The 18,915-nt window shown below is 40.6% G+C and overlaps 2 pseudogenes; both read right to left on the reverse strand.

Annotated features, from left to right (window-relative positions):
• Positions 1–4,334: 4,334 nt before the first annotated feature.
• On the reverse strand, positions 4,335–5,279 carry LOC124228694 (olfactory receptor 13C7-like; annotated as a pseudogene).
• Positions 5,280–15,762: 10,483 nt separating this feature from the next.
• LOC124250660 (olfactory receptor 13C7-like) lies at positions 15,763–16,720 on the reverse strand (annotated as a pseudogene).
• Between the last annotated feature and the right edge of the window lie 2,195 nt (positions 16,721–18,915).

The raw sequence follows: 18,915 nt of genomic DNA on the forward strand, positions 1-18,915 counted from the left end.
GTTTGGTATGTTTCATTTTCATTTGTCTCCAGATATTTTTTTTCTCCTTTAATTTCTTCAATGTTCCATTGTTTGTTCAATAGCATTTTGTTTAGTTTCTACGTCTTTGTCCTTTCTCTTGTAATTAATTTCTAGCTTCATAGCATTGTGATCAGAAAAGATGCTTGTCATTATTTCAATCATCTTAAATTTTTTTGAGGTTTGCCTTGTTTCCCAACATATGGTCTATCCTTGAGAATGTTTCCTGTGGACTTGAGAAGAATGTGTATTCTGCTGTTTTTGGATTGAGTGTTCTATATATAGATTTAAATCAAACTGGTCTAGTTTTTCATTTAATTCTACTATTTCCTTGTTGTCTTTCTGTCTGGATGGTCTATCCATTGGTGTAAGTGGAGTGTTGAGGTCTCCTAATATTATGGTGGTGTTGTTATTCTCTCATTATGAGTTTCTTAATAGTTGCTTTATGTACTTGGGTGCTCCTGTGTTGGGTGCACTGATATTTATAAATGTTATGTCTTCTTCATGGAGTGTCCCTTTGATCATTATATACTGCCCCTCTTTGTCTCTCTTTACTTGTCTTATCCTGAAGTCTACTTTGTCTGCTATAGGTATTGCAACACCTACTTTCTTTTGTTTGCCCTTAGCTTGGAGTATCATCTTCCATCCCTTCACTCTGGAGCCTGTGCTTGTCATTGGAGTTGAGATGTTTTTCCTGGAGGCAGCATATTCTTGGGTCTTGTTCTTTAATCCATCTCACCATTCTGTGTCTTTTTATTGGAGAATTCAATCCATTTACATTTACAGTTATTATCAATATATGAGGGCTTATTGCTGCCATTTTATCACTCGTTTTCCGGTTCTGCTGCATTTCCTTTGTTTCTTGTCCCACGTATTTCAGTCTACCAATTGCATTATATAGTTTGTTGAGTTTGTTAGTTTTCTCCTTATTTATTATTTGTGTCTCTGTTCTGCTTTTTTGTTTAATGGTTACCATGAAATTGGTATGCAAGATCTCATATGTAAGATAGTCCAGTTTCTGATGGCCTCTTTTTTCCTCAGACTAAACTGTTTCAGTCCCCTACTTCTTCCCCTCCTATGTTGTTTTTGTCACATCTTATTCCATCTTGTGTTGTGAGTTTGTGGTTAAAATGAGAAGATTATCTTTGTTTTTGGTGTTTTCATTCCCTTTATCTTTAGTGTTATACTTGGATATTTGCCAGCTTGTTCTGATGTACAGCTACAATTTTCTGATTTTGTCTACCTATTTGTCTCCTTACTCTGGGCTTTGTAACCCCTTTCTCCATTTTCTGTTTTTCAAGGATGAGGGCCTTCTTGAGTATTTCTCGTAGGGAGGGTCTTGTGGCTATGAACTGTCTTAGCTTTTGTTTATCTGGGGAAATTTTTATTTCTCCATCATATCTGAGGCATATTTTTGGATAGAGTATTCTTGGCTGAAAGATTCTGACTATCAAAAATTTGAATATATTATTCCAGTCTCTCCTAGCCTGTAAGTTTTTTGCTGAGAAATCTGCTCAAAGCCTGATATCGATTCCTTTGTAGGTTATTTTCTTCTGCCTCACTGCCCCTAGTATTTTGTTCTTTGTCATTGACTTTGTTTGCCAGTTTGACTACTATATGCCTTGTCCCAGGTCTTTTTACATTGACATATTTAGGATGTCTGTAGCCTCTTTCACATGGGTTTCCATCTTCTTCACCAAGTTTGGGAAGTTCTCCTCTATTACTTCTTTGAGCAAGCTTTCTGCTCCATTCCCCTTCTCTTCTCCCTCTTGAATATGTATAATTCTTATGTTGCATTTCCTAATTGAGTTGGATATTTCTTGGAGACTTTCTTCATTTCTTTTTAGTCTTAGTTCTCTCTCCTACTCTATCTGGAGTGTTTCAATATGTCTACACTCAATTATGCTGATTTGCTTCTCAATGATATCCACTTGAGTGTTCAGGGAATCCATATTTTGTTTTATCTCATCTGTTATGTCTTTCATGTCCATTATTTCTATTAGTTCTTCTTTATAGTTTCAGTCTCTTGTGAAGTAGCTCCTGAACTCGTTGAATTGTTTCTATACATTCTCTTTTTGATGATAGCTGTTTTGAACTATCTGCCATTTAGATTACATATTTTTGTGTCCTCAGGATTGATTTTTGGGTACTTGTCTTTTTCCTTCAGGTCTGGAGATTTAATATAATTTTTGATACTGCTAGAGGGCATGGCTCTGTTCTTTCACATTGTGATTATTTGGTCACTGTTACCACCTATCATCACTGGGTGAGGGTCAGCTCAGAGCTGCGTATTCTGAGCCCTCTGTGTTCTGCCAGGATCCCAGGTGCTGAAGCCAGGCACTGGGGAGGTGGGGAGAGGTGCACTTTCTTCTGCATGTTCTGCCCTCACTCTCTGCTCCTGTGGGGTCTTGGCTTGATGGAGTTACCCCCGTGATAGCTTTCACATCAGTGGGCTTTCATCTAGGCTGGGAGGGACCTCAGGGATCTTTTATGTTCCTGTGAGGGGACACCACCTCCCCCTTCCTTCCCTCTCAGAGGGCACGTGCAATCCTGGGATCACAGTCATTTGGAGAGGAGTAAAGCTTTCTCTTACCACGTTCCACCTCCTCCGAGGGGGGGATCCAGCCTCTCGACCTTCCTAAGTATGGCTGCGTGGGTGTCTCAGACGTCTTTTGTGTTGTGTGGCTGTTCTCTGTTGGAATATGAATGTCTTTTTCATTGTATCATGGAGGGGAGAGTTCACCAGGAGAGCTCACTCCACCATGATGCTGACTTCACTCTTCATCTCTCATTTTTGATCTTTGGCTACTTTTTTGTTTTCTCTCTGCAGATTTGGTTTCTTATTACCTCCCAGTTCACAGGATCTAACACAATTACCCCATAGCTTCCAAGTTTGCGTGTTATGGATCCAGTAACACTCCCTGTGTATTAGTGACAATCTCGAAAACCTAGCAGAAAGAATTTGTTTGGTCTAGGTAGAGTCAGGGTCACACAGCACAAACATGAGTCCTTCATCTTTGTGGATATAGAAGAGGAATGACTGGGGAAAATTCCCAGAGAAATGAGATTGTTGGATCATAAGCTAGAAAGCTAACTAAAAAGGTACTGAACTACAAAATCTGCATTGATTCAGTTAAGTGTGATATTGAACTCTGCCTTCAAGTGTCATAAGGTTTCCTCAGAGTAGTTATTTAACATGTTTCATTAATAATAAAAATGTTCATTTACTAATTGGGAGGTGATTATTTGCTGGCTACTGTGCATTTTTTATATATATATGCATGCCTCATTTAATTTAATGTCCACAACAACTCCATAGGGTTGGTTTAATTATCTCCATTTTACAAATTAGGAAACCAAGAGTCGTCAAGATTAAGTAATTTTTCTAACGTGCCTGATGTTACTCAGACAGAATCACCTCCAGGTCAATCTGGCTCCAAAGTCCATGCTCTTAACCACAAGGGTAATTACAAGTAGATTTTTAGCAATTGGTGCCAGTGTCCAATCCAAGTCCTGAAGAGACAAAGGAAACTGAGTTTGACAATTGGGGCTTGGATGGTTGCAAACATTGGTTCCAGGAAAAGGAAGGAACTCAGAGCATAAAGTCTACATTGTAGTAATAATTAAATGGATACTGCTACAAATTTTACTCTTGCTTTACAATATCTGAAGTTTGATTAGTGTTGACATAAACTCCTCCTCTGCAAATTAGGGTAAGAATAGACGTGCTTTATGTACAGTGAGAGAAGGAGTTTCCCAAAATTGGCTCAAGGATGTTAAGCAGGCAATAATTAAGCAGGAAACACTGCACTCTTACAGTCAAAGATAGGTTAAATGGTATCATTTGGGATGTCTTCGTGTTGGTAATTTTCCAAAATGGTACATTGGTTTTCAGTTTGGACACCAATTAAGAAGTGACTTTTCCCTGCTGCTGTGCTCCCCATTGCACAGTAGAGCAGAAAATAACATAATTGGCACATACAAATGGGTGATGGTTTGCACATGAACAAAGAAAAGAGTATATATTTTTACAAAGTTTTAATTTTTATTATTTATTTTTTCACAATAAAAATAAACTTTAGTAGTCACTTATCCTTACTTCCAGGTAATTTAACACAACCCCCTCTTCATTCTAAAGATGTGATGCTCCATTGTCATACACTCAGGAAGGCCCATCCTGAAGTGCATGGTTTGGGCAGTTTTGTGATGAAACTAATCTGTGGGACCATTGAGCAAGTCTGTGCTTACCAAGTGGTCATTTCCTAGGGGATCCCCTGTGTGCACAGAACCACAAGATAAACTGCTTCTTCCCACTATCACTGGGAGGAGCATTTCTGAGTCACAAGGTTCTTCACAATGACCTTCACATCCTTGTCCTGAGGCTGTAGATGATGGGTTTGAGCATGAGGGTCAGTACTCCATAACAGATGGAAATGAGTTTGTCTTAAACATCCTGCTCATCTGCCCCCAGGGGGTCCTTTGACTTGGGCTCTGCATAAGTGAATAGGATGGTTCTGTAGAAGATGACCATCACAATGATGTGGGTAAAGCAGTTGGAGAAAGCCTTCCACCAGCGCTCAGCTGTGGTGATCCTTAGGATGGTGGTGAGGTTGAACATGTAGGAGGCAAAGATGAACAGAACTAGGACCCCCAGGAATTTCACATTGGCCACTCCCATACTGATCACATTGATCGAGATGTCAGCACAGGCCAACTTTAGGACAGCCAGGATCTCACAGGTGAAGTGGTTGATGGCATCAGCCCCAGAAGGGTAATTGCACTTCAAGAGAGATCTACACCAAGGAGTTGGCTCCACCAGCGACCCAGGAGCTGGCAGCCATGGGCACATAGGCAGCCTTGCTCATGACCATGGGGTATCCAAACAGGTTATAGATGGCAATGTAGCAATCAAATGTCATCATTCCCATAAGCACAGATTCTATGGCAAAGCAGAGAAACATCTACATGGCACAACTTGAGAAGGAGATGGTTTTCCCGGGAGTGAGGAAGTCACACAGGATGAGAGGGATGTAAAAGGTTGTGTAGCAGATCTCCAGGAAGAAGAGGTGCCCCAGGAAGAAGTACATGGGCATGTGCAAGTTGGAGTCAAGGACAGTCACCAGGATGAGGACCCTGTGGCCCAGTAGGACAACAAGGTACATAAACAGGATGAGCACAAAGAATGTTATCTCTAGCTTTGGCTGATCTAACAGCCCCAGCAAGACAAATCCTGCCACAATGGATTGGTTGACCACTTCCATTTTAAATTCTCTCTCCTACCCTCAGGAAAACTGAGTATCACAAACACATATTATAGGTATCAGTATGTGAGAATTACAATGAGATGCTTCCAGAAATTATAATTAGATTTACCCTTTGACTCCAATCAAAAGACATAGGATAGCTGATTGGATTTAAAAAAACAAGACAAGACCCATATTTATGCTGCATACAAGAGATGTACTTCAGACCTAAAGAAACTCACAAACTGAAAGTGAAGGGATGAAAAAAGATACTCCATGCAAATGGCAATGAAAAGAAAGCTGAGGTAGCCATACTTATGTCATAAAAAATAGACTTTAAAACAAACTGTAACCAGAGATAAAGAAGAGCACTACATAATGATAAAGGGAACAATACAACAAGAAGATATAACACTTGTGACTATCTATGCACCCAAAATAGGAACCCCCTACATCTATAAAGCAATTCTTAACAGACATAAAAGGTGTAATGCACAGTAATACAATAATAGTAGGGAACTTTAACATTCCACTTAAGCTAATGGATAGATCATCCAAATGGAAGATCAATAAGGAAACATTGACTTAAATGACACATTAGACCAGATGGGCTTAGTAGACATATACAGAACATTCCATTCAAAAATTCACAGAATACACATTCTTTTCAAATCCACATGAAACATTCTCCAGGCTAGATCACATATTAGGTGACAAAACAAGTCTCAATAAATGTAAGAAGATTGAAATAATACCAGAGCATCTTTACTGACCACAAAGGTATGATATTAGAAATCAACTACAGGAATAAAATTGGAAAAGCTACAAATAGGTGGATATTAAACAAAATGCTACTGAAAAACAATGGGATCAACAAAGAAATCAAAGGAGAAGTCAAAGAATACCTGGAGACAAATGAAAATGCAACATGCCAAAATTTATGGGGTACATCAAAAGTGGTTCTAAGATGGAAGTTTATAACTATACAGGCCTTATTAGGCCTATACAAGAAAAATCTCAAACAAACAATCTAACAGTGCACCTAAAATAACTAGAAAAAGAAGAACAAACAAAGCTCAAAATCAGTAGAAGGAAGGAAATAATAAAAATCAGAGCAGAAAAAAATGAAACAGAGACTAAAAAGACAATAGAAAAAATCAATGAAGCAAAGAGCTTGTTCTTTGAAAAGAATCAAAATTGACAAGCCTTTGGCTAGACTCACTAACAAAAAAAGAGAGTAGACTCAATTAAATGCAATCAGAAATGAAAGAGGAGAAATTACAATGGACACATCAGAAATACAAAAGATTATAAGAGACTACTATGAAAAGCTATATATCAAGTTGGATACTCTAGAAGAAATGGATAAACTCTTAGAATCATACAACCTTCCAAAACTGAATCAAGAAGAAATAGAGAATTTGAATACACCAATCACCAATAAGGAGGTCAAAACAGTAATCAAAAACCTCTCAAGAAATAAAAGTCCATGGGGCCAGCCCAGTGGCATAGTGGTTAAGTTCTCAGGCTCTGCTTCGGCAGCCTGGGGTTCACAGGTTTGGATCCTGGGCACAGACCTAGCTCTCCTCATCAAGCCATGGTGTGGCAGCATCCCACAGATAATAGAGGAAGATTGGTACAGATATTAGCTCAGAGACAATCTTCCTCAAGCAAAAAGAGGAAGATTGGCAACAGATGTTAGCCCAGGGACAATCATCCTCACAAAAAATAAAAATAAAAGTCTGTGACCAAACAGCTTCCCTGGTGAATTCTACCAAACGTTCAAAGAAGACTTAATATCTACCCTTCTCAAACTTTTTCAAAAAACTGAGGAGGAAGGGAATCTTCCTAACTCACTCTATGAGGCCAACATTACTCTGAAACCAGACAAGGACAACACAAATAAAGAAAATTACAGGCCAATATCACTGATGAACATCAACGCAAAAATCCTCAACAAAATACTAGCAAATCAAGTACATTAAAAAAATCATACACTGTGATCAAGTTGGATTTATTCCATGGATGCAGGTGTAGTGCAATATCTGCAAATCAATCAACATGATACACCACATTGACAAAATGAGGAATAAGAACCACATGATCATCTTAATAGATGCAGAGGAAGCATTTGACAAGATGCAGCATCCATTTAAGATAAAAATTCTGGATAAAATGGGTATAGAAGGAAATTATTTCAACATAATAAAGGCCATATATGACAAACCAACAGCTAATATCATACTCTTGAGAGAAAAACTAAAAGCTATGCCTCTAAGAACAGGAACCAGAAAAAGATGTCCACTTTCATTACTCTTATTTAACATAGCATTGGCAGTCCCAGCCAGAGCAATTAGGAAAGGAAAAGAAATAAAAGGGATCCAGATTGGAAAGGAAGAGATGAAACTGCCACTATTTGCAGATGACATGATTTTATATATGGAAAACCCTAAAGAATCCACTAAAAAACTTTTAGAAATAATAAATGAATATGGTAAAGTTGCAGAATACAAAACCAACATACAAAAATCAGTTGCATTTCCCCCTTTGGGCAAAGGGGGAAGTAGTGTACCCACAACATGACTAACAAAAATGTACAACTGAAATCTCACAAGGTTGTAATCTATCATAACATTAATAAAAAAAAATCAGTTGCATTTCTATGCACTAACAAGGAAGTAGCAGAAAGAGAAATTAGGAATACAATCCTATTTACAATTGCAACAAAAAGGATAAACTATCTAGGAGTAAATTTAACCAAAGAGGTGAAAGACCTGTAAACTGAAAACTTTAAAGCACTGCTGAAAAAATTGAAAAAGACACAAAGAAATGGAAAGATATTCTGTGCTCTCAGATTGGAAGGATTAACAAAGTTAAAATGTCCATACTTCCTAAAGCAATCTGCTGATTCAACACAATTTCTATCAAAGTTCCAATGACATTTTTCACAGAAATAGAACAAAGAATCCTAAAATTTATATGGAACAACAAAAGATCCTAAAACACCAAAGGAATCCTGACAAAAAAGAACCAACTTGGAGGTATCACAATCCCTGATTTCAAAATATATTACAAACCTATAGTAATCAAAACAGCATGGTACTGGCACAAAAACAGACAAACAAATCAATGAAACAGCATAGAGAGCCCAGAAATAAACCCACATATCTATGGACAGCTAATTTTCAACAAGGGAGCCAAGAACATACAATGGAGAATGCAAAGTCTCTTCAATAAATGGTGTTGCGGAAAACTGGAGAGCCACATGCAAAAGAGTGAATGTAGACCATTATCTTACACCATACACAAAACTTAACTCAAACTAGATTAAAGACTTGAATGTAAGACCTGAAATCATAGGCAGTAAGCTCTTTGACATTGGTCTTAGCAACATATTTTCAAGTACCATGTTTGACAGCGCAAGGGAAACAATAGAAAAAATAAACAAATGGGACTGCATCAAACTAGAAACCTTCTGCACCTCAAAGGAAAAATATCAACAAAACGAAAGACAACCTAACAATTGGGAGAAGATATTTGCAAACCACATATCTGATAAGTGGTTAATATCCAAAATATATAAAGAACTCATACATCTTAACAACAAGAAAACTAATAAACCAATTAAAAATGGGCAAAAGATCTGAACTTTTTCCCAAAGAAGATATACACATGGCCAAGAGGCATATGAAAAGATGTTCAACATCACTAATTAACTAATTATTATGGAAATGCAAATCAAAAGTACAATGAGATATCACCTCATGCCTGTCAGAATGGCTATACTTAACAACACAAGAAATAACGAGTGCTGGAGAGGATGTGGAGAAAAGGGAACCCTGTACACTGCTGGTGGGAGTGCAAACTGGTGCAGCCACTATAGAAAACAGTATGGAGATTCCTCAAAAAACTAAGAATGGAACTACCATATGATCCAGCTATTGTTCTCCTGAGTATTTATCCAAAGAACATGAAAACACAAGCATATAAAGACTTATGCATCCCTATGTTCATTGGGGCATTATTCACAACAGCAAAAATTTGGAAGCAACTTAGATGTCCATCAAGGGACGAATAGATAATGAAGCTGTGGTATATATACACAATGGAATACTACTCAGTCATAAAAAAGACGAAATCAGGAGTGATGTCAGCATCACGGCACAGTGAGCTCTCCCCTTAGACTGTCTCCTCTAAGAAACAATGAAAAGAGCATTCATATACCGACAGAGGACATTCACACAACACAAAAGATGTCTGAGAGACCCATGCAGCCATATGTCTGAAGTTGGAGGTGCTGGCCACCCCTAGGAAGTGGAAGGAGATAAGGGGATTCTTCTCTCCCTCCCAAACAGCAGTGACCCTAGGACTGTGCACAGCTCTGAGAGGAAATGAGGGAGAGGGTGTCCTCCGTGGACACACCATTGCTCTCTGAGTTCCCTCACAGCCTGTAGGAAAGTCCCACACAGAGGTAACTAAGCTATCACAAGGGTGTCTTCATCAAGCTAGCAATCCATGGGAGCAGATAGCGAGGGCTAAGCAAGAACACCCTCTGGGATCATGCAGGCAAAAGATAGTGCCCCTCCCCCTGCCCAGTACTCCAGTTCAACCATCAGCCAGAGCACCACACAGATAGAAAAGCAGCCAGTGGCCAGAGTGAGAAAGCCGCAGATCACAGTGGGCTCAGAATACACATCTCCTAACCCCCAAACATTGGTGGCAGGTGGAAGCTGCAACCAGATATTTTCACTATGCAAAGGCATAAATTCATGTCATCAAGTAGTATGAAAAAATATATTAAATCTCTAGACGAGAAGGAAAATGACAAGTACCCAGAAACCAATCCTGAAGTCACAGAAGTTTATATTCTAAATGACAGAGAATTCAAAATAGCTATCATAAAAAAACTCAATGAGTTACAAAAATACAGACAGACAGTTCAACTAAATCAGGAATTTCTTCACAAGAGAGATTGATACTATAAAGAAGAACCAATCAGAAATGTTGGAGATGATGGGGCCAACCTGGCGGCATAGTGGTTAAGTTTGCACACTTTGCTTCTGCAGCCCAGGATTCACAGGTTTGGATCCTGGGCACAGTCCTAGACACCACTTATCAAGCCATGATATGGCAGCATTCCACATATAAAATAGAGGAAGATTGGCACAGATGTTAGCTCAGGGCCAATCTTCCTCATCAAAACAAATAAATTTTGGAGATGAAAAACACAATGAATGAGTCAAAGAAAAATCTAGACTCCCTGGACAATAGAGCTGATATTATGGAGGGATAAATCAGCAGTCTTGAGGACAAAAATATAGAAATGCTTCAGATGGAGGAGTAGAGAGAACTAAGACCAAAAACAAATGAAGAATGTCTTCAAGAAATATCCAATTCAATTAGGAAATGCGACATAAGGATTATAGGTATTACAGAGGGAGAAGAGAAGGAGAATGGAGCAGAAAACTTGTTCAAAGAAATAATAGTTGACAACTTCCCAAACCTGGGGAAGGAAGTGAAATAAAAGTGAAGTAAGCCAATAGATCTCCTAACTATGTCAATATAAAAAAACCTTCTCCAAGGGATATAGTAGTAAAGCTGGCAAAAGTCAATGACAAAGAAAAAATACTAAAGGCAGCAAGGCAGAAGAAAATAACTTGCAAAGGATCCCCTGTCAGGCTTTCAGCAGATTTCTTGGCAGAACCCTTACAGGCTAAGAGAGAGTGGAATGATACATTCAAACTTCTGAAAGACAAAAACATTCAGCCAAGAATACTCTATCCAAGGAAAATATCCTTCAGTTATGATGAGGGAATAAAAACTATCCCAGATAAACAAAAGCTAAGGGAGTTCATTGCCATAAGACAACCCCCCCCAACAAGAAATCCTTGTACCTGAAAAAAAAGAAAAAGAAAGGGGTTACACAGCCCTGAGCAAGGAGATAAATAGGTAGGCAAAATCAGAAAATTGAAGCTCCTATCAGAACAGATTAGCAAACAATTATAACATTAAAGATAAAGGGAAGGAAAACACCAAAAATAAATATAATCTCCTCATTTTAACCACAAACACAACACAAGATAGAATACATTGGGACAATAATAACTTAGAAGGGGAAGAGGTAAGGGATGGAATTGGCTTAGTCTAAGGAAATAAGAGGCTATCAAAAAATGGACTATCTCATCTATGAGATTTTTTGTACAAACCTAATGTTAACCATTAAACAAATAATTATAACAGAGACAAAAATGATGAATAAGGAGAAAACTAAGAAAATCATCATAGACAACTACCTAGCCAAATTGGTAGTGCAAAATACATGGGACGAGAAAGCAAGGAAATGCAGAAGAACCAGAAAAATGAGTGATAAGATGGTAGCATTAAGTCCTCATATATCAATAACCACTCTAAATGTAAATGGATTGACTTCTCCAATAAAAAGATACAGAGTGGCAGGAAGGATTAAAACTAGACCCAACAAGATTCTGCCTCCAGCAAACATCTCAGCTCCAGTGACAAACACAGGCCCAGAGGGAAAGGATGGAAGACAATACCCCAAGCTAATGGCAAACAAAAGAAAGTAGGTGTTGCAACATCTATAGCAGACAAAGTAGACTTCAGGATAAGATGAGTGAAGAGAGACAAAGAGGGGCATATAATGATCAAAGGGACACTCTACCAAGAAGACATAACACTTATAAATATCTATGCACCCAACACAGGAACCCTAAAGTACATAAGGCAACTATTAACAAACCTAAAAGGAGAGATTAACAACAACACAATAATAGCAGGGGACCTCAACACTCCACTCACATCAATGGATAGATCAGACAGAAAGACAACAAGGAAATAGTGGAATTAAATGAAAAGCTAGACCAGTCGGACTTAATAGAAATATAGAGAATACTCCATCAAAAAATAGCAGAATATACATTCTTCTCAAGTGCACATGGAACATTCTCAAGGATAGACCATATGTTGGGAAACAAGGCAAGTCTCAATAAATTTAAGAATCTTGAAATCACATCAAGCATCTTTTCTGATCACAATGCTATGAAAGTGAAAATTAATTAGAAGAAAAAAGCTGGGAAATGTTCAAAGCTGTGGAGACTAATCAACATGCTACTGAACAAGAAATGGATCATTGAAGAAATTAAAGGAGAAATCAGAAAATATCTAGAGACAAATAAAAATGAAAACATACCATATCAACTCATATGGGATGCAGCAAAAGTGGTCCTAAGAGGGAAATTCATAGCAATATAGGCCCACCTTAACCTCTCAAATAAGCAATCTTAAACTACACCTAACAGAATTATAAAAAGAAGAACAAACAAAGCCCAAAGTCAGCAGAAGGAGAGAAATAATAAAACTTAGAGCAGAAATAAATGCAATTGAAACAAAAAAGGCAGTAGAAAGGATCAATGAAACAAAGAGCTGGTTCTTTGAAGAGACAAACAAAATTGACAAACCCTCAGCCAGATTCACGAAGGAAAAAAGAGAAGGCACAAATAAATAAAATTAGAAATAAAAGAGGAGAAATTACAATGGATACCACAAAATACAAAGGATTATAAGAGAATACCATGAAAAACTACATGCCAATGAATTGGACAATCTAGAAGAAATGGATAAATTCTTAGACTCCTACAACTTCCCAAAACTGAATCAAGAAGAAATAGAGAATCTGAATAGAGCCATAACAAGTAAAGACATTGAAACAGTAATCAAAAACCTACCAAAAAATGAAAGTCCAGGACCACACTGCTTCTCTGGGGAATTCTACCAAAGATTCAAAGATTTATTACCTATCTTTCTTAAACTATTCCCCAAAATTGAGGAAGACAGAACACTTACTAACACATTCTACCTCTGATACCAAAGCCAGACAAGGACAACACAAAGAAGGAAAACGACAGGCCAATATTACTGATTAACATAGATGTGAAAATCCTCAAGAAAATATTGACAAACTGACTACAGCAGTACATTAAAAAAGATCATACACTGTGATCAAGAGGGATTTATTCCAGGGATGCAGGGGTGGTTCAATACCTGCAAATAAATCAGCCTACAGACCACCTCAGGCTTCAGGCTAAACTGGCATGCTTTGGATTTTCTCTTAGGGAAGTCTCACCCATCCCAGCCCTTACTTAGACCCTCTGTAGAAGTCTACCAGCCACACAGGCCACATCTCTCTGAGCACAAGGGCAGGAGCTGGCTAAGAGAAAGTTGAAAAGTGATTGGGGAGAGACAGTTGAGTGTCTTATTGAGCACGTGTTACTCAATAACAGGTTACTTTTCTAGGTACTGCAGACAAATATATCTGTACTATCAGGTCCATCTCTAGGCTGTCCGAGGCCTAGGAACTCTTACTTTTGGAGGTTCTACCCCACATCACGTCAAAATGCACCTACATCCCACTTTAAGTATAATTTTGTGGTAAATTTGAAATGATTTTTCTTCTTCTGTTATTAAAATTCTTTGGCTTACAAGTGACTCAATTTATAAATCTATGATTTCTCAACAATTAGCACGAAAACTCAGAAGTTCTTGCAAAGTGAAAGTACCTTACTGCAGATTGTTTTAAAAAATGATGCATGAATACGAAAATTTATCCATTACCGAGATTGACATACTGTTCCATTTTGTAGGCATATAAATAAACAACTACAGGTTTCCCCCACTATCTGAAAGTTTCCTTTACACCACTTCACTTTTATGAAAGTCCTACGTTAGTACCTGTTTTCGCTAACTGAAAGAAATCCAGAGAATTTTTGCTTTTGGGAAAATAGCGTTCAGCATTTGTTTTGCAATGAGCTGTTAGAGAGGCTAAGCAGTCAAGTCTACTGTTGTATATCAAGGTTTCCATCTCAGGCACGGCAGCCACAGCAGACAAGGAAACTTGACCTTCGACATCAAGGCAGGCAGACACAGAAGAAGGGGTAGATGTTAGTGACCTGCCTGCCTTGATGGATTCAGACGAGAATGCGATGTTAATGATGACCCTCTTCCTCCCCCTCCAACACCCCAGTCTCCTGTACTTCCCACCACCCCAACTTCCAATGACAGCCTAAGACCCCAACACCACCCCCACCACCACCAACTCTCAGCCTTCCAGCGTGCTCGCTGTCTTCCCGATTCTGGTAAGTGACACTATACTGTACATACAATATCTCTACTTTATATAGGCTGTGTATTTATCATATCAATCCTGCTTTTACTATACGTTAGGGTTAATTTAGGCTTTATATGTTATTTGGTATGATTCAGCAGGTTATTTTTTGGGTCTGGGAATGCTCAAAAATTTTTCCCGTATAAATTAATGGTCATTGCTTCTTCACTTTACGTCATTTCGGCTTACAAAAGGACTCATAGAACACTGTACTTTGGGTAGCAGGAGAAACCTGTATTAAGGGTTTTTTTAGGGATTTTTGTTTTGTTTTATAGTTTTGTAGTTAAGAGCCAACAGGTTTTCCAGACCTGAAAGATCTCTGTCCCTGGAGAAAACCCCACAGACCTGACTGCTGGACCCTCATGCCCAGGGTGAAACAGTGCTGCTGACTCTCCACTTAAGAGTAGAGACACTTGTAGAGTAAATATAAGTTAAGATCCATTATAGAAGTGGAAAATGAAGGAATTAACTTAGCAAATTGTTTTAGGGAATAATTTTTCTTTGTCGGAACAAAAGGAATTTACCAAGTTACTTTCCTTGGGGGTCAGTGTGCAGGAAACACTGGGAAGGACACACACCAGTAACACACACACACTTCACACGTCAGTGCTAAGATTGATGGTTGTTCTCTGTCGCAGGTTGGGTTTCCCAGGAAGTCGACTCTGAGGGGGAAATTTTCACTCAGGACATTTACTGGGGAGTGCTTTTAAGATCAACACCTGTGGGGTGGAGGTGAAGGAAGCAGGACTGGGCATGAGAGAACATGAACTGCCATGGGGAAGCTCTGAAGCTGGCATGGCCCTTTGGAGATGTCCCCATTTGAAGCAAGGAGGACCAGCCCTTTATATTGACACTGACTAATCATTGGGAGTAGGCTGCCTCTGAGAAGGGAATATGACTTTGGGTGATGTAACCCTCTTGGGCCAAGGGCAAGCGAGACTCGGCCAATGCTGTCAGCCACCAACACTCCCAGCAGCTAGCGTAACAAGAACTTCAGCCCTAAGTGGAGTGCGGTAGGGTCTGGGCAGCACACCCACCACAGCATCCACTACACACTCTTAACTGATTTCTTCTCAAAGTTTAACATGCATATGAATCACCAGGGAGATCTTGTTAAAATGCAGATTCCATTTCAGTAGGTCTAGAATAGACTCCAAGATTCTGCTGGTCCAGTAAGCTCCCGGGTAATGCTGACACTGCTGGTCCATGGACTACTCTGTGAGTAGCATGGCTCTAAACTCAATTTTCCCCTCACCTCACATTACTTTGCACTGAGATCCTCAAGTGAATCAGAGTGTGTGGGTCACGAGACATATCCCACTATCACTGAGTGAAGCATTTCTGAGCCACCAGGTTCCTCATACCAGTCTTAACCTGCTTGTTCCTCAGACTATAGATGATGGGGTTAAGCATAGGGATCAGAAGTCCATAGAAGAGGGAAATGAGCTTGTCTGAAAGGTTCTGTTTGTCTGCCCCCAGGGAGTCCTTTGATTTGGGCTTCCCATATACAAATAGGATGGTCCCACAGAAGATGACCACCACAGTGAGGTGGGCAGAGCAGGTGGACAAGGCCTTTCTCCAGCCCTCAGCTGAGTGGATCCTCAGGATGGTGGTGAAGATGAAGATGTAGGAGACAAATATGAACAGAACAGGGACCCCCCCAGGAAGATCACATTGGCTACCCCCATACTGATCACATTGATACAGATGTCTGCACAGGCCAACTATAGAACTGACAAGATCTCACAGGTGAAGTGGTTGATGACATTGTTCCCTGCCATTGTCCCCAGAAGGGTAATTGCACTGCAAGAGAGATCAACACCAAGGAGTTGGCTCCACCAGAAACCCAGGAGCTGGCAGCCATGGTCACATAGGCAGTCTTGCTCATGACCATGGGGTATCTAAGGGGATTGCAAATGGCCACATAGCGATCAAATGCCATCAAGCCCAGGAGTATACACTCTGTGGCTCCCATGGAAAAGGAGAGAAACAGCTGCACAGAATAGCCTGAGAAGGAGATGGTTTTCCTGGGAGTGAGGAAGCCATCCAGGACCAGAGGGACTGAGGAGGTTGTGTAGCAGATGTCCAGGAAGGAGAGGTTCCCCAGGAAGAAGCACATGGGTGTGTGTAGGCGGCAGTCAAGGATGAGGACCCAATTGCCCAGCAGGATCACCAGGTACCTCAATAGGATAAGCACAAAGAATATTTTTTCTAGTTCTGTGTGGGTAGAGAGGCCCAGCAAGACAAATTCTGTCACAGCAGATTGGTTGGCCACTTCCATTTCAACCTCTCTCTTTCCTCTCTTGAAATACTGAAGGTAGAAAATCGTATTTGTTTTTTGATGGCTTGCTTGGGTCAGTATATAGGGATCACAGTATGATGTCCCTACAATTGTAAATAAACTGACCCTATGAGATTCAACTATAAAACTAAGTTATCGAAAGCAGGCTGTATATCAGTCAAAAGCATGAAGAGCAGACACTGGAAATCTAATGAAACTTAATAAAATGAGGGACATTTCTCCTTAATCAATAATATTAATATACCCAAAGGAAAATCATATGTCTCCACATGCTGTGTGTCTCCAGCACTTTCCAGGGAAGCGGGGGCCTCTGAGTAAGTCTGTCTCTGTCATATAATTGGGGACCACAGGCTATCACAGCTCAGTGACCCTGACCATGAGGCTCATGTGGCTGAGTCCTCTGTATCTAGCTCCTCCTTGCCCAGCAAGTGTCTGCTATAATTTGACTTCCCACACAGATAATCTTATAGGGAGAGCACGTGCTGGCTTGAAAACATAAAGTTTTCCATGTTATGTGAGTTTAGTTAGTGTGATAAGTTCATCTGATCTTGATCTTCTTCTCTGAATCACCTGACCAGATTGAATTTCTGGAGCCCATAAGGTGGAGTGCTCCCCAAAAGTCCCCAGAAATCTGATCTGCAAAGCAGCCTTGTGTGTCACCTCCTGTAACCACACCTGACCTGCCTGCACCTGCTCGGGGACTTGGCCCAAGGAGTAAAATCTTACCTGATGGTTGGAGCCCACTCCTAGCTGACATCCCCAGCCTGGGCTGAGTGGGGCCTTGAGTCACACTCCATCCAGGGCCGTTTAGATGCTTGGCAGACGTCATCGCCTGTAAACTTGCTCAGCCTCCCAGAACATCCAAAGCCACACCGTAGATCATCACAGTTTTACTGCCAAGGAGATTAGGAACACCGGATGTCATCAGGCCCAGCCGCAGGGGGCCCCAAACAGCATGGCGCTGACTGTCTAATAGCTGCCCAAGGGCTGGTTAAAAATGCCGATTTCTGGGCCCTACCTTTGCAGATGGTCTTGGGGATCAGTCTTTTGTTTTGTTTTGTTTTTTAAGTAAATGCTCCCCCACGTACTTCTGACACACACCAGTCTTGGGAATCACTGACCTCTCTGTTTAGAGGTGGAGAACCTGAGGTCAAAAGAGAGGTTTTTGAACTGCACATGGGCCTGAAGATTGTGATTCCGATTGATAATGATACAACGTCCAAAAGAAGTTATCTCGAGATATCAGGAGTTAAGGGATGGGGATCATTTTTAGAGAAAGGCTCCTTTTGTGTCAGAGAGTGCAGAATTTGAGGTTTGGCAGAATCTTCACCTATCAACCAACCCAGTCCCCTCCTCTACCTCGCCTGTCACAGAGTCCTCTCTTCAGGCAGTGATCTCTCTGCCTCTGCTTGAACATTTTGAATAACACGGGGGAATCCCGGCCTCCAGTGCTGTCAGGAGGCCTGGGCTCTTAGAGCTCTTCAGGGACCTGGTATCTGCCTTTTTCTAACTTTTCCCTTCCTCCATTGGTCCTAAGTCTGCCTCCGGGGCTCATGCAAAACAGACCTGCTCCCTTGCCACAGCAGCAGCCTTCAGAGCTTTGGAAATAGTTGCCTTGCCCCTCAGCTCCATTCCCCCAACCCCCTCCCTACACAGCCCTCTTTGCATCAGCCTCTTTCTTTCCCTCCCAGCTGGTGAAGAGCTGGCCATAGAGGTCACCCAACACTTACCCAGTGTGGGTCCCATCCAGGCTGGGTCTTTTGCAAGCAGGAAGAGAGGCCAGGGGAGTGGGGAGGCTGCTAGTTTACAGGGGCCACAAGAAATGACAGTCTCTGGTGTCACCTGCCCATCTGGCTGCTACCAAGCCATAAACAAGTAGGTCATATGGGCCATACCTCTCAGAGCTGCTCTGGCAACACGTGGGTACACACTCTTAACATGCGCACACACTCTTTTGCTGTCTGACTTCCTGATACCCCTAAGTGACCCTGGTGTAGAGGGGTCCAAAGTGCAGCCACAGCTCACAGCTCACAGAAGCTAGAGCTGCTCATAGTGACCTTGCCTAACCTTGGGGCTCAGTGAGACAAGGAGACAAAGGCTGACTCACAAGGCTGAGGCTCAGTCAGGAGCCCCAGCCCAGAGAAGGCTGCAGTCCAGGGTGGGCTGGCAAGCCG

Source organism: Equus quagga, chromosome 1 (assembly GCF_021613505.1).
Source record: "Equus quagga isolate Etosha38 chromosome 1, UCLA_HA_Equagga_1.0, whole genome shotgun sequence".
NCBI lineage: Eukaryota > Metazoa > Chordata > Mammalia > Perissodactyla > Equidae > Equus > Equus quagga.